Below are 16203 nucleotides of genomic sequence, written 5' to 3'. Positions count from 1 at the left end.
CACGTAGGTGTTTGGAGGTGAAATGAGTGGGAAATCGTGCTGGGTCTCAGGCTAGCACGTATCTGCAGGTATTTAGTTTACTGTAACTGCTTCTAAGAACAAAGGGAGATTTTTTATTTTTTTTTAATTCAGCTAATATTCTGGTAAAAATACACGTGAACCGACTGCAGTTTTTATTACAGTGCTGTTTAAAAATAATGGTGTTGGGCTGTGATCCAGAGGGCAATAGGGAGTAGCTTTAATCACCAAGGAGAACTACAGCAAGATGTGCGGTGATGTCCATTCGCTAACAGCATCCAAGCAAAGCTACTGTAAGCTGCTGGCTCTGCTTCATATTTCAAAGTCCTGTAGCTTATTTGGCACAAAGAAGTGTCTTCTGTTCTGTTGTTGTGAGAAACCTCAAATCACCTTTTCTTTTATTTCCAAATTTATCTCTAATTTTTTTCCTGATTGTTTGTAGCTAGAAGAACAGGAACCTACAATATGGAAACCCTCAATAAGCTAGGATGATCGCATATGCTTTTAATAGAAAGCATCACCAGGTATTTCTGAAATTAGCTGGAATTAAAGTTTGGAAGTCTCCAGCGCCTCTTATTTGCTTATAGAGTCATACATGTTGACAGAAAGAAGTGTGAGCATCCTCAGTTTTGGCACATTTGTGACTCTGCGGGTTCTGAGCTGTTCCTGTCTAGTGTCTCCTGACTGCATCGCAGAGGTGCTCGTTCACCGGGGATGTTTTGCTGCCTCTGACGTGTCCTGAGTTAAAATTTAACGGGAAGCTGTCACTCCAGGTAGTAGCAAAACTGGGTGAATGAGCAAACCTGATCGCTTTTCCTATTTACTGAAAAGATGCTTAACATTGTACCGAAGGTAACAGGTGGTGCCACGCAGGTACAGGGTATGCTGAACGGGCTGTAGGGCAGTGGCAGCCTCGCTCTCCGGCTTCTTCGAGGGGAATCCTCCCCTGGCTTTCTGTTAGGGTGCGCAATTACTGTTGCGCTCACACGTTTCTATATCACGTGCACTTAGCCTTGCCTTTCCAAATGATGCGTGTGTGTGGGTGTATGTGTGTGTACATATGCCCTTATAAGCTAGGAAAGCGTGCAGGATTGATTTGGGAAGAAAACAGAAGCTTAATTACAGAGTTCTGTTAGTGAATTGCGAAGCGCTTGGGCATCGGTCCCAGCCCGCAGCTCGAACAGGCTGTGACCCTAACGCAGCCTTGCCTCAAGTTGTGTTTGTCACCTCGAACAGCACCTGAGGAGTTCTCACCCGCATCACGCTTCACACCTCCCCTAGCGAAGGCTGAGAGGGTTTCCTCAGGTTGCTTACTTGTTTTCTTACTCCTCTCTTGCTTATCCGTAAATAACTAATCCCTTAGTAGCTTCTGATCGGCAGTTGCTAATCTGAAGAAAAAAGAAAAAGGTTGCCTTGCTGTGAGCAAGAATCCCTGGGGGTCCCTCGTTGGGGGCGGCTTGCGTTCTTCCTGCTTCTGGGAGCCCAGAGGTGCCCTTTGTCCCGGGGGAATGGTGCCAGCTTCAGGCACCGTGGGGGCAGTCCCAGTCCAGGGGTGGCTACAGCAGGTGAAAATTGGTTGATTTTGGCAAATTCAGCAAATTTTGGCAAATATGCAAGGCCTTTCACTGCCCTCGCTCTTGTACAGTTGGTTTCAGATGAAATAGCTGAGGGTTTGTTTTTTTTTTTTCCACTAAGGCGCCACACTTTCCCATAGATCTGGGAATAATTTTACCTTAGTTATGCCCAAAGCCGGGAAGCGCCTCACAATTCCCTTCGGAGACCGAAGACCACCGCAGGAATGGTGTGGGAGATGGCAGGCTCTTGGTGAGACCTCAGAGCAGTGGGGATAAGGTGGGCAGCCAGCCCTGACCGCCTGCTGAGCGGGACCGCAGCCCCCACGCTGCACCCGGCAGTAAACCACCCACCTGCCCCTCGCAAGCTTTTATTTCGGACCGGAGTCCAGCAGGTAATAAACCCCTGCCCCATCGGTTTGTCTGAGACCGCGCGGGTCTGCAGCACCTGTCTGCTAGCTGCCGCTCCTGGGAAGGCTTCAGTGTGCAGAAAGGTTAATTCTTTGCTGCCTTGGAGCATGTTCGGTGTCCCAGGGCAATTTATGGGCACTCGGAAGGCTTGGACGCATGCCCGAGGCAGGGGAGCTGCATGCTAACGTGATAACGAGTGTGAGATAACATGGAAAAGATACTTTAATTCAGATTAGAAGCAGAAGACAATCGCACAACTGTAGTATCACAGCTGTAAAATGGGAATTGTCTCCTCCACACACAGGTGAGATTATTTAGAGAGAACCTGGAAAGTGCCCGTCCTTGGCACCGCGTCAGCCGGGAAGACCTCCGGCTCTTCTCATCTCAGCTCCCGTCTCTAACTTCCAGGCGCGACGTGCTAAATCCCCAAAGAGCAAATCAGGAGATAACCTGACCGGTGGGAAGCCGCTGCTTTGAGAGCAACGCAGCTCCACGCCCCGCAGCCAGAGGTTTCTGAAACTCTTCCTTGGCCTGCATCCACGCAGCAGCAGCCTGGGTCCGCCGGGGTGGTGACAACTGGTGGCAGGGTGATGGGCCCACCTCCTGCACCCTCACGGCCCTCCTGCTCCTAATCCTGCCCGAGAAGCACGATGACCCGATGACCAGAGCGAGGGAGGTGCCACTCATCCTCATAAACAGCTAATCCGGGCGCTCGGCTGGGATTAAGGGCGTTATTTTAGCAGCAGGTTTGTCGCTGAGTCCCGCGCCGTGGTGCTCAGCAGGGGCACAGGGGCTGCTGCATCCCTGGGCTCTCAGCTCTCTGCCGTGTGGCATTGCTAACCACACTGCTTCCTTCCCTCACTGCTAGGCAATGGCTTTTGTCCTCTAGTTCTGAAGAGTCTGCGATTTTTTATTTTTTTATTTTTTAATTTTCACCTTTTTTCTCAGCCTCACCAAGGCGACGGGAGCTGGTCCCTGCCTGCTGCGGTGCTCCCGTGCATCCCGCTGGGCTCTGTGGCTCTTCCTGGGCACTTGTAATTAAATTCCACTTTCCCATTCCACACGCAGAGGAGCTGTTGGCTTTGGTGCACTAAGGGGGCTGTAACCCATCAGGACCAACAACTGTGCCTTTTCCTGGGAGATAAATTGGGCACGCTGACCAACGCGTGAAGCCCAGCGCTGCTGTTCCTGTCTTTAACAGCTCTTGCACAGGTTGCTAGCAGGAAACGTTTGCTCGCATCCTTCTGAGCTGATGATTTTGGACTAAAATCCTGAATTTAAGCTCTTGTATCCAAACTGAAGCTCTGCCTGTTGAGCCCATCTCCAGAAATGCCCCACGCCTCGGTGCTGGAAGGCTTGGTAAGCGTGCAGGTTCTCCTGCTCAGTGCACTTTAGCAGGGATTCAGTGAGGTTGCATTGAAAAATCACTCGGTAACTGTCTGTAGGGAGGAGCAGAGCTCGTCCTCCAACACTGCCCTCTCTGCACGAGAGACTTTCTGTATTGTCCCTTCACCCTTGTTTTGTTCGACCAGTCCTTTCCTTGAGGAGCTTAAGGTCTGTCCTTCTTTATGGGGTCTCGAATCGGACTGGCCCTTACTCCCTGTTATAATGCATCTAATAAATTTGGGGCTTTCGGTTTCAATCCTAACACGAAATGTAACGGGATGGGGGCAGTAAGAATAAGAGGATCGACTTGCACGTTATTCTGCAGTTATGCTGCAGCCCCTGGTCCTGCACCCCGGACAGCTGCCACGTGGGTTGGCTGCTCAGATCACAACTGGGTCCAGTACAGCCTCGGTGCAGTTCGAAGGAAAACCCAAACGAGCTGCCAAATCAAACCACGTGTGTTTTTCAAGCTTAACATAATCCTTTCTTAAGCTTTATTAATGCCAGTTTAAAGCCTATCTGTTTATTTTTATTTTCTTTTAAGCTTTATTCCTTGCTTGTTTGAGAAAGTCCTTTTTTTTTTTTTTTTAAGGACTTGCAGGTACCATGATCCCCTTTTAGAAAGGAGCAAATCTACAAATCTCAGAGTTTTGCAACGTGTATTTTTGAATTACCCATAAAAAAAAAAAAATGAATCTCCATCCCCTTTTCATTTAAAATACTTTTGTAATTTGATTTTAAATTTAAGTACGTGAGCTTCAGGTACCAAAACCCAGCCAGACCTCCAGATGGAAAGGACCATGTCGTGTGTCATTCGGAGAGGCCTCCTGCCTGCGGAGTGACGCTTTTTGCTGCTGTCGGGTGCCCCTCTGGCAGGCAGCTTTAACAGCGGACACTCTGCCTTTTCGGACATAAATGCGCTTCCTTAAAGCGGCTGCCGGTGCGGCAGCTGAGCCTTCAGGGATGTAAAGATGTGGCCTTATCCACCACGGAGGAGCTCAGGAGGCTGCTGGTGAGCAAAACTGAAAACTGAAAGGTCTGGTGTTTGATGGAAACCCTGAGGTTTCAGTGGCAGCAGCAATGGCTTTCCTTTTTTTTTTTTTTTTCTTCTGAAAACTCTCATTTGTGTGCAGTCTCTTCTAGCCCCACGTAGCCTGATGTGAACCTGATCCTAAGCTGCTTGTGATTATTACTAATTTCTTTCTGGCGTGATTTTGTAGAGAACTGAAGGGTGCCTGATATTTTTGCAGGACGCAGATGCAGTTGTGTGAGGACCGAGGTCCCCCAGCTGTCCCCAGAGCCACCTTTGTCCGTCAGCACCCCGCTCCTCAAGGACGTGCTGCCGGGGTGCATACAGAGATTTCTCTTTCCTGCTTTTGTCTCAGGTGAAGGAGAGGATCTGTTGGCTGGGTCTCGCAGTGCAGAAACCCACCTGGTGTGCAAGAAAAGGCAGATTTTCTTTTTTTAACCTCTCAGCCCTGCTCCTGGGCTGTGAGCCACCCAGGCCAGCTCTTTAACACCGCATCCATGTGTGCGGTGTTTCTTAGGGCAGGAGCCTTAAGGTGGGATTGTCAGATACCGCGGAGAGGATGTTCCTGATGGCAAGGACGTTCCTGCAATGCCAGAACCCAGACGTTTAAAAGAAATGGAGCCCTTTCAATAAAACGCCTCCTGCAGGACTGCTGACCACACGATGTGGAAGCGGAGCAGGCCCCGACTTCCTGAGAGACTTGTTCGCAGCTCTTCCTGGTGGGTGAGCACGGCGTTTGCCAGAAGGTGATTTTTTAAAGATCTTTTTTGACTGCATACAGCAATGCTCACCTCCATAAATAAAATAAAAATAAATAAATAAATAAATAGATAAATAAATACAGCATGCTTTCATTTCAAAAGCCCCCCAAGGTGCTTTCCAAGCGTGTGAGGGGGCCTCCAGGCCCTGCTGCCGCTCGCAGCCCATCCCGCTGGTGGGGGTCACCCAGCCGAGCCCCCGAGAAGGGCAGCGGTGGCTGCAGGTCCCTGCAGCTGCTCCTCTGAGCTGCTGCCCCATTTGGGGCAGTAAAACATCCTAAAAACAACAAAGCTCTGAGTGCAGGACCAGCCCCAGGCCGCCACGCAGCCTGGTTTTGCTCGTGGGCCTCTGCTGAGTTTTGCCTTCCCGGAGGCAGCCGTGGCGTCCCGGGGACTTGTCAGGACGGCGAGGGCACGAGGAGCAGCGAGGGCAGCCTGAGTGGTGCCCACGTCTGGCGAGGCGGCAAAATTACCTCGCTGGCAAGCCCGAGGCTCACCCTGTGCTCCCGCACACCCTGCCAAGGTTGCCCGGGGAAGGGGTGCTTGCAGAAACCCTGGCCGGCCTCAAACCACCCCAGACGAGTGTTTTCGGTCTGCTGAGGGCGGAGCAGCCTGCCAGAGCGGGGCTGTCCTCTCAGGGTCTGCTTGAGGAGAGCCCCAAGTCACGAGCTGCGTCCTGCAGCATGGCCTCAGCGGGACGGCCCGCATGCCCGAGCGGCGCCAGGGCCTCTGTCTGGGAGTCAGCCACGGGGGGGCTGAAAATAGCCTGCGTGCTTCCAACCTGCGATGAGGGCCTCTAATGGCCTTGAGGAGCGCCTGTCGCCTTGGGTGACCCCCCCAGGCCCCGCTGGTGGCTGCAGATCTCGAGCCATCTCCCCGCACGAAGGTTTCAAAGAGCTTTTTTTCCAAAACAAAACCCGTGCCGACCTCTGCTACGACAGCAGGCCGACGCGCTCACGGAGCATGAAGCGATACGGTGCTGAGGGGAGGGTGTTTTTCAGTGTGTTTAGGGCCGTGAAACAAGAAAATTCAGGAAGAGCAGCCTCCCCACCACGTCCTGGGAACCTTTCAGCTACAGGCCCCACAGACTCGTGCTAACCAACAAGAATTCATGTATTCAAAACGTGAATTTTCTCCAAGCCCATGGGACTGTACTTTTCTTTCTTTTTTTTTTTTCTTTTTCTTTTTTTTTTTCCAACAACCACAGATTTTGGTTTTGAACTGGAACACTCCGAGGGTTTTTCATTTGTTCCTATTCACAAATCGCTGCGATTTTATCGACCGGACTCGAGGGTAGGAGATCGTGGCAGCAAATCAGCCTGGCAGCCAACTCGGGGCTGTCTGGTAGCTCTCGGAGGTTTTACATCCAAGAAGGTGGCTGACCCTCCTGTTTAACTCTGTTTTTTTTTTGACTAACGAGTGATCTGGTGTGGGCTCGGAGCTGCTGAACGTATTCTGGCACGTCTTGAGCAGGGAGGTGGGCTTTGGTGTGTGACCAGCTGCTGATGCCACGCGTTTGTAGGACTTTGGGCCTACGTAATTACATTAATGGGTAAGGTCTGTAGATGGGACCGATCTCTGGGTATAGCATTTAGGTTTTTATCCGTCTTCAGAGCGGCGTGTCAGCACGCGTTATGGCTGGGTGGGAAGGGAGAAGAACGTCCTGCTGAGGGGGAGACGCGCGGATCTGCAGCCTTCGGCGTTTCCAATGGTTTGCACAGCTCCTCGGGGGAGGCTTCTGGGTGTGCTCAGGGACATCAGTCACTCTCACCACTGAGACGGACGCGGGTCACAGCTGAAACACGCTCCTCTTTGGTTTATCACCGCAGTGATAATCCAAAACTTGGCTTTGCAACACAGTTTTAGAATTGGATAAGGAAAGGTGGTCTGAAGAGTCAACCAGAAGAGCCCTTCTCAAAGCCTCCATCATCATGACAGACTGTCTCAAAAGGGACAGACTGAGCAGGTCTTCAGGGATCTTGGCTGTTTATGTAACCCCATTTTTAATCCTCTGGCTTCTGTTTGTAGGTTTACCTTTTCCTTTTTTCCTTTAAAAAGAAATCCTACGTCTTAAAAAGAAATCCTATGGAAAGAATGGGGGAGCTTCTTTGACACACTGGCCAGCAGCAATCACCAAGACTGCATTTTGGCAGGATACCACCACGTGAAAGGGAAGACACAGAACCTCAAGTGCCATCTAGAAAAATAAATAAATAAATAAATAAATAATGCTTTAAGTGAATGTCCAACAGTGACAAATTCCAGCCACGTCCGTAAGTTCGCTAGGTAAAAGAGTTCACAAACACACCATGATTACCTCATGGAGGTGGTTAATGGTGGCCCAGCACCACCAGTGACGTGACAGAAGGTGCCAGTCTGCCTGACAGCTTTTTTTTTCTTTTCCCTTTTTTTTGGTAATGATCATTTTTGAATACCTTGAATAATTCTCAGCTGCAACTGCACAGTCATTGTGGGGGGGAATTATAATCAAAATGTCTCTGATGTGAACACTCTGTGCTTTTCCCTTTTCCAGAAATACTTCCACAGACTGACACCTGCTATTGTTCTGATGCTCTTTTTGCTCCATCAATCCTCTCTGCAGAGATTTCATCTCCTCTTTTTTTTCAGTCGCTGTTACAAAAGACACTGACTCAAGTCTTTCAGAGTTGTCATTTCAGAAATGGCTTCAGAACAACAACAAGAAGCGTTTTGTTTTTGAGGGAAGGCAAGAGAGCCCAAAAAGTCAAAGTATTTACCGGGGTAAAGTTGAGCACAACTTTTTAACAGATGGTGAAAGAACAGATCAGTTTATTTATCATCCCGTTGGTCTCTGCCTTTTGGGATGTTTTAGGCATTTGTAAGACCTCGAGGAAAATCGAGCAGTGTTTAGGAAGAGCTCACGCTGATGGGTTAGGTTGCAATCCAGCCAGATTAATGGTGTGTGGTCCATGATGGAGTAATGGCAAAGAGGAAGAGGCATGGGACGTGGGCAAGGTCCCTGCTCCTTTTGGGGTCGGATCCCTGCCCCTGGTCTCCCATCGGGGTGCTGGGTGCTGGTTCTGGGGGCACAGGGGGGGACAGCAGCGCGGGGCAGCCTGCCCTGGGGGCCATCTGCCAGCTTATCTCCCGGTGCCACCATCTGTAAGGCATTAAATGACCCGCTCCCTATTTAAATCAGAGGCTGTCTCGGCAACTGCTCTCTGCGGCACCGCTTCGGCTGCCCTCCCTGGGGTGAGGCTGGAGCAGCGCTGAGTGTACTCGTGGAGGGGATTCGCCGGTAAAAACGGATGAGTTGATTTTAATAGCACAGCTTTCTGAAAGTGTTTGAAACGATTAGCAGCATTTATTCACTAAAACCCTCAAGCGCAGTTTTCATTTGGTGTTCTGTATATGAATAAAACCTTCCTTCGGAAGCCGTGTCACTCGGTGGAACCGGATCGGGTGAGGAGGGAAGTGCCCTGGCACCCGGGCACGGCAGCTAGCGGAAGATGCGGAGATGGGGTCAGCTGCCTGTTTTTAACGCACTGATCCGTACCTTGCCACGGTCAGGGATTAACTGGGATCCCAAACGGGCACGGCATTTCGTTCAGCCGTCCTCTGAAGGCCTGCATTACCCCTTATATTTTCCAGGGAGCTCCAGCGTTAGGTCTGGTGAAGAAAGGAGGGAAGGGAGGGCAGCGCCGAGCTGCCGGCGCCGAGCCCCACGCAGCGGGCCCGGGGCCACGGCAGCAGGGAAGCGAAGGAGAGGGAGGCCTTCACGCAGGTGAAACGCTCGTCGTTGCTCCTGGCAACGTCTCTGGATCGCTCGGTGCTGGGTGAGACGTGGGAGGTTGGGGAGGAGGTTGCTGCAGCCTTCCGCCGCCGCCGTGGGATGCGAAGGCGTCTGCCGCCCGTTTCCAGCTGAATTCCTTAGGGGGTCTACACGGGCTGCTGGTCAGATACGTCGTATTTTAACCATTTGGGAGAGAAATGTTTGTTTCAGTTCAACGTGACCCTCTCCTGCCACGTTTTCAGGTTAGTCAACAGCTCTCATTCGTCATGAAAAAGAATCACGAAGAACACGTTTAGTATTTTAATGCAGTTGTCTCCCACTTGGAAACCTTCCCCATCCCTTATCTTTTCCAAAGCAAAATAATTAAAATCAGAGCTTGCTTTGCATCCCAATGCAAGTCTATTTTTTTTTTTTTAATGTTAACTGAAAAAATGGCATAGATAACTTCACCACGAGAACATCGTAACACACTTATTTTATTCTGGAATAGGAGAGACAACACGGTAAGAGCCTTGGTGCCTCGTAACAGGTTTGCTTGACTTCCCGCTTTCTGGCATGGTCATGGTCTCACATTCAGCCTGAGAGCAAGGTTTTCTTCAAAACACTGCTCTCGTGTATCACCCCTGCTCCCTGCGGCTCCGGGCAGCTCAGCCCATCGCCCTGCCGCGCTCCCCACAGCCACGGAGAGGAGATAATAATGCTTGTGCCGTGCATGAGGATTAATATTTTAAAGTGGGCTGAGGTTAAAAGGTGCTGTGTGGATCTGAGCTGTGCTACTGAAGGTCAGCAGAAGCTTTAGGATGGAGTAATAGCACTGTTAAAAATAATGATGATTTATTCTTTTCAAATCCAATTATTTTCCGGAAGAATAGCAAGCAGCTTCGGTTTAATGGCCTCGCAAGTCGATCGCAAGGCATGCAAACCCTCTGCAGCTCACAACGCTTACATTAGCCCTGATGCCTTCTCTCTTCGTCATTTAAATATCTGCTTGCAAAACAGCTCCTAGTAAGCTCTGCGATGCAGAAATATTAGAACACGTAGTCAGACGATTCCCTACACGGTACTTTCGCCTTTCACCCAGGGTGGTTTTTCCTGGCAGCGGTGTCAGGCCACGCACCGCGTAGCTGGGCTGCTCACCCCGCGGATCCCCAGGCAAAAGTGCCCGTGTAGGGTTGAACGTCCATGGCAAGCCCTGCGCTTGCACGTGGGTGCTCGATATTTGCCTGGCTGAGCGCTTCTGGTGCTGCACACGTGCCTCGTGTGAACGAATCCATCCCCGCTGCCATCCCCTGGATGAGCAGGCGGTCCTGGGGCCGCAAGCGCCGCCAGCGCTCGATACCTGTTTGTTGGAGCACGTCGCCCATCATCCCGTTGAGCGCACCGCGTTATTCATTAGGTTAAAAAAGGGAGCAGCTGTCGTTGGTGCCACCCGAACGCGGAGCTCCTGCTGCGCTGCGAGCAGCGGGCACCGCCAGGCTCCCCTCTCAGGGCCGAGCCCACGCGCCGGGTGCACGTCTCCTGGGCAGCTCGCTAGGGCTCCTCAGGGCCGGGGGGATTTATTTATGGGAGCCACCTGAGCGCCACTTTGAAGATTTTCTGCTGAAATTTGTGTGCCGGGCAGCATCCGTGGCAAGAAATTCCCTCTATTTCTAATGCCACTCCTAAATTGTTTTTTAGAAAAATGCAATCTCAGTGATGGATTGTTAAACTCTGGAGGGAAGGGAAGGATCGGTAGTTCCAGCTGGGGCGTCTCTGCACTGCGTCCCAGGGCTCGCTTGCTCCTGTGCCCCTGTTTTCCTGCAGCAACCCCCCCCAGGACAGCAAGCCCGGCACTGCGTAGACCCGAGGAGGTGCAGATGAATGGATTTGTGTGACCCCGCTGCCCTGACACCACAAATCCCCAGGGAGGTTTGTTGCGAGCAAGAGTTTCCGTGCCTGTCTGCACAACGTGACCGTCCCTTTCTGCGTCCTGTTTACAAACAGCAGCAGGGCTGGGCTGACCCAGAAAGGTTTTGTTTGTGTCTGAGCTGCGCTGGCCTGTGAAGGGCTGTAAATAGCTCCTGACAATTATTTTAGGGTTTTGAAAGGGGAAACGGCTAGCAAATGTTTTTTGGAAAAGGTCCGATTCATCCCCGCGGGGGGCAGGGATGAGGGGGCTCGCCAGCAGCGTGATGTGCTGCGACTGCAGCTGGGATGCTCAAGGTAAATGCCATTTCTGGGCACAGAGATCAACGCAGGGACTCTCTTCTCCCAGCTGAGCCTTGGAGACTTTCCTGGGCTGACCAAAAATCCAGCCCGCTACCCGTTAAGCAGAGGGGCTTAGGAAACGCCGGACAAAATCCCTCGCAGAAGGGAGGCAGAGTTAAATCGCTGCAGCACTTCAGACTGCAGCTCCGTGCCCGTCCCTCTCACGCCCAGCTGAGATCATTTCAGCAGTGCACAAAAACGCAGAGCTGGGGGCAGGTGAATGCAGATCCCATCGGTTCTGCCCGGATAGAAACGTGCCCCTGCACAGCAAACCTCCTAAACGTGGCTGGGATCACGGGGGAAAGAAGTGGATCTCTGCAAAGCAGACAGGTCCTTGTGAAGAAGCCTGAAATACGTACTAGGATAATAACTGTGTTTTGTTCTTAGTGGGGAGAAGGTGAGAAGCTAAGGAGAGCAGAAAGAAGGATGCAGGGGTGCCAGGAAGGCTTGGGCAACGCGTCGAGCAGGCGGCACAGGTACCACAAGCACCGTCAGGCAGCGAGGGGCTCCGACCTGGTCGCGGCAGGTGACACGGGGGAGGTCATGGTGACATGGGGGAGCTGGCAGTGGCATCTGGGTGACCACTGCTAGTGCTACCATGAGCCCCAAACCAGGCTGTTGCCAGCTTATGCACACATCATCGCTCCCCACTGTGCACAAACCCCAAATAGCTCTTTGCTCGTCACTGCAAATGTGCCTTTGGGGGCTGGTGAGCCTGGATCCCACTTACTTGGGAAATTAGCTATGTCCGATGGACAAAAAGCCCGAATTTAGTGGGGAGACAGGGACCTGTCCAGGTCTGCAGGTAGGCATTGCCCCCTTTCCTCCCCACTCTGTTCCTGGGGGGCCGTGTTGGTGTCCCGAGCCATTAAATGCTGGGGTCGTCCACCTTAAGGTCCCGGTGCCCCCTGCCATGCGAGGCTCAGTTTGGATATGGGCCTGATGGATGCTTCACTTTTACAGTGCCATCAGGATAAATGGATTACTGAATGCTGAGGAGACCGGATCAGATCTTGACTCTTGCCTTGGGTTAATTGTCTTCTGTGGGGACCTGGTGTGTTTCAAATGGCCTGCACTGGAGCAAAGGGGGAAAAACTACTGAGCTGCAGCCTGATCCTGGGATGGGCGTTATCTGATGAGCTGCAATCTGAAATCTCCGAAGGCTAGGGGAGAGCAGTCCTTTTAAAGCAGCAAATGAATTGCAGCTCCAAGCTGGGACGTTGTGTGCCATTCGGAAATGGAAATTCAATCATGCAGAACAGCTCGGTAACTGCTAAAAGAGAGACTGTTTGGGGGAAGGAAATAGGGAGGCTGACTCTCTGAGTTTGTCTTCTGCACATTCTGCATGTTTTTGGTTTTTTTTTTGGAAATGTTCATTTATACAAAGCAAAGGTTAATGTCCAGTTAGAATAAGCCCTAAAACTCCACTCTGCTCCAGGGTTTTCCTGGGGCTTCTGTGTGGTTAAGGGTTAAACGCTGACACCCATCGCTTATTCCAGTGTCTCAACTGCTTCTGAAATTCGATAAATACGACTTGGGAACCTGGCTTTAAATCCATCATCAAAGGACAGCTTCCAGAGCATTTCTGAGAATTTCTGTTGGTGTTACGTGACTTGGAAAGCTTTGCATTACCTAAAATCTGAAAGCGTTATCTCTCCCCCAGCTTGACTTACACAGAAAATCAAGGTGTGCATTTTGGCCTCGGCCATGCGTGTAAGTGAAGTGGGAAACGAGGGAGGATTGTCCCACATCTGACCTGACGTGGTTGCGGGGACCCACCAGGAGGCTTGTTTCAGAGTTTTGCTTCTCATACATCGTAATTCCAGGCCTGTCTTTGCAAAGCCGTGTCTGTGCTTAGGAAAACAGGAGTGTGAAGGCACGTGGAGTGCCCACGGGATTCCTCAGCTACACACAGAAGAGAGGGGGAATCTCCTCCTAGGAACAAGTGTTCATTATTTTAGGTTCTGATTACAAATTGTTAACCCATATTGTTTAATGAATTTTGACTTTCCTGTGCTACAGCTCCAAGTCTCTCCCCCTGCCCTGGCTTTTCTTGTAACTCAGCCTGCATACAACTCATTTAATCTTTCCCCAAAGAGTCCAGGGAATTAGATTAAAGATGCAAATTAATAAAGTATTGTAGCCATGAGACCTCACGCGCTGTAGGAACCAAGTGGAGTATATCACCCTGTATCAGAAGTCCCGAAGTGCTGCTACTGGAGGCATTTTGCCAGCCCTAGTGCTGTGAGCTGGAGCGACGGCTGAGGAACCTGCTGGGGACTGGGTGGCTGCGCCCAGGGTGCGGGGAGAGAGCTTTTGGTGTAAAACCTCCTTTGGATTTCTCGCTGTTAAACCTCTACCATCGAAGAGCTGGCAGAAGCCTGTGCAGATATCTGAATTAAAGCCTGCTGTGTGTCCAGGATGTCTGACCCCAAATTCCTCTGTTTCAGAGGAACTGGGGCAGTGCTCGGCTGCAGGGAGCTCCACGGCGGCTCGGGCCCACAGGTAAGTCTCTTGTCTGAAAACATGGCAGGGAAATGCAGCGTATAGCTGGAGGTTTTATCGCAGACCACTTCAATTCACCAACAATGAAGTAATTAGAGTTTGTCCTGAGCCTACAGGACTTGGAAAGATGACAGACCTTCTCTTCAGGGAGAGGAACAACGAGGGGTGGCTCCTCCACTGCGGCTTCACCCACGGGTCTCAAAATGCCATGCCCTCCCACAGACTTGGTGAAATCAGTCTGGGGCTGTGTTTGAGGTCTGTCGTAGAGCATTTGAGCATTTCAGTGCAGGATCAAGGCCAGATGGTTACGGGGTGCTTCTGTACTTGAGGAAAAACTGACTGGTGTGGCACAAGTCTCTGTCTTCAGGGGACAAGTCCGTGTGTGGACGTCCGTGCCTAGCACAGCCACAGAGTGCTCTGGCCAAGCTCATTCCCTAAGCCAGGGAAGGAGACCATTCCTCTGATATTGATCTTTGTTTAACGTAATATATTAAGCAATTTAAACAGTAAGAACCTGGCAGCACTCTGGCAAACAGCCTTGCCAGAGCTCTTGTAGCATCATCTGCTTCAGCCATCCTCTGCTGCACCCAGCTCTGCCAGCAGCTTCAGGGAGAGGGGGGGATGCCCTCCTGTGCAGCCCAGGTCCTGAGACTGGTTTTTGCTGAGCAGGTGGGGTAGAAGACCTCCTTTTTGTAGCAATATTGCCTTTTCTGGTGAGCTTTGTTCTCTGGGAGGGAGTGCAGCGATGCCAGGGCAGGCAGATGCTTTCGCTCTCCAAGGCAGGGCAGGCTGACAGATAAGGGAGGGCACAAATCTGGGCCACACTTGTTTGTGACTAGTGGCCTTCCCACAAAGCGCACCTGTGTGTCTGGAGTGGTTTTAAAGATCCCCAGGGGAAGGCTAAAAATACACAGCTGTCTGAGCACAGGGAGCTGAGGGAGCGGGGGGCTGCCGTCTGCCTGAGCGGGGCCTGTGTTAGGAAAGCCGATGGCTCCTGCCCATGGTGGCAGTGACGCCACGCACCCAGCGTGCCCCGTTCCCTTCAGTGATCCAGATGTGAGAGAGAAGCATTTCTCTCACCAAGGAGGGTTGTTTCTGAGCGTTTATGTGTGGTGGGGGAACTCCGCGATTAGGCAGGGAGAAGCCCGACAAGTTCAAGCACCTAACAGCATCCTGAAACGGAGCAGGCCGGATCGCCGCCGATTTGGGACGGAGCACCTTCCCAAGGTCCTTCGTGAGCAGAATTTTCTCCTTATCTGTGTCATTTTCCTCACAGGTAAGCTGTTTGGCCTGCCGGAGGAGCAGCAGGGCGCTCATTAACTAACGACCACAGGAACGACGCTGCCGCGTGCCCTCCTGTGGCACCGCCTCTGCCCCCATAGGAAGCAGCAGCACAGATCCCGCTGCAGGCTCCTACGGGAGGAGGCCAGCAAAATGTGAATTTACAGGGACCGTGCTGTGCTCGCCACCTTCCTCGGGTTGCCACAGAACGGGTGTGAGCTGTGAATAATCTGTTCTCCAGTCAGTGCTCCTGAGGAAAAGGGGAAATGTTGAGATTTTAATAGCGTTGGGGTTAACGTTGTCCGTAGAAATGATGAAGACAACAGCTCCTGGGTTAGGAAGTCACATTAATTGAAAATGGGGAAGGTGCTCGCCCTGCTGCCTGGTCCTGGGGCAGTAAGGACCCCACACCAGCACCGCTCCCCCCACATACATCAATGTGTGGAAGCCCCATCCCTCGTACGATGCACGCACAAGTCCTGCAGGGCTTAAAATCCCCCACTCCTCCAAGCTGCGCTGTGGTGAGAACGTAAGGCCTACATCACATTTAGGACAAAATAAGATTTATCCACGTCACACCACCTTTGGTTTTCCCTGCCGCACCTCTGCAGGCCGGGAGCACGCGGCCGTGCCGGGGACCCGCTCTGTGTGACACCGGCCGGTGAAATGGGGGGGCTTCCCCGGCCCCTCGTGGCACGTACCTGCTGGATTTGGCACGGGCAGGACTGGATGTGCCCTGCGAGGATCCTGCTACCCCCGATGCAGACTCTTGTGTGTGGTGAATGCGGGGGGAGGAGGGATGCTGGAAGGGACAAAGCCGGGAGCGGTGCCACGGAGGGGGCAAATTGTATTTGTGGGCAGGCAACAAACTGTTTGTTGTGGGCAGGTTCCCTTCCCTCCGAGATCACCTCAGCTGACAGTCATCAGACGGGCCTGAATTCTCCATTACCCAAACGATTGTTCATATCCTCCTGTGGCAGCTTGGAGTCTGTTATTACTGCTCATTTCCAGCCCCACAAAGGATCACAGGCCCCGTCCTTACTGCTGCGGGTGCAGCCGGCAGCAGCACCACGAATGCAGGATGTGGTAACGCCTGCTTCCACTGGAAATCCTATGGGGAAAAGTCCTCGGAACCCCAAGCCCACAACTGTTGGGGTCACTGCACTAAAATAAAATAACATTTAAAAAATCATACATACATTTTGTAAATGAAGGAGAATATTT

At 51.7% G+C, this 16203-nt stretch overlaps 1 long non-coding RNA gene across 1 annotated transcript; it reads left to right on the top strand.

The window, feature by feature from the left end:
- The first annotated feature begins 7653 nt into the window (after nucleotides 1-7653).
- LOC136791224 (uncharacterized) lies at nucleotides 7654-15527 on the top strand. The gene is made up of 3 exons (XR_010832729.1): nucleotides 7654-9188; nucleotides 13644-13698; nucleotides 14975-15527. It is a non-coding gene; the product is annotated as an uncharacterized lncRNA (long non-coding RNA).
- Nucleotides 15528-16203: the final 676 nt, after the last annotated feature.

This window comes from Anser cygnoides, chromosome 7 (assembly GCF_040182565.1).
Source record: "Anser cygnoides isolate HZ-2024a breed goose chromosome 7, Taihu_goose_T2T_genome, whole genome shotgun sequence".
NCBI classification, from domain to species: domain Eukaryota; kingdom Metazoa; phylum Chordata; class Aves; order Anseriformes; family Anatidae; genus Anser; species Anser cygnoides.
Note: the sequence above shows the minus strand (reverse complement) of the source record. Positions and strands in the feature narration are given on the sequence as shown.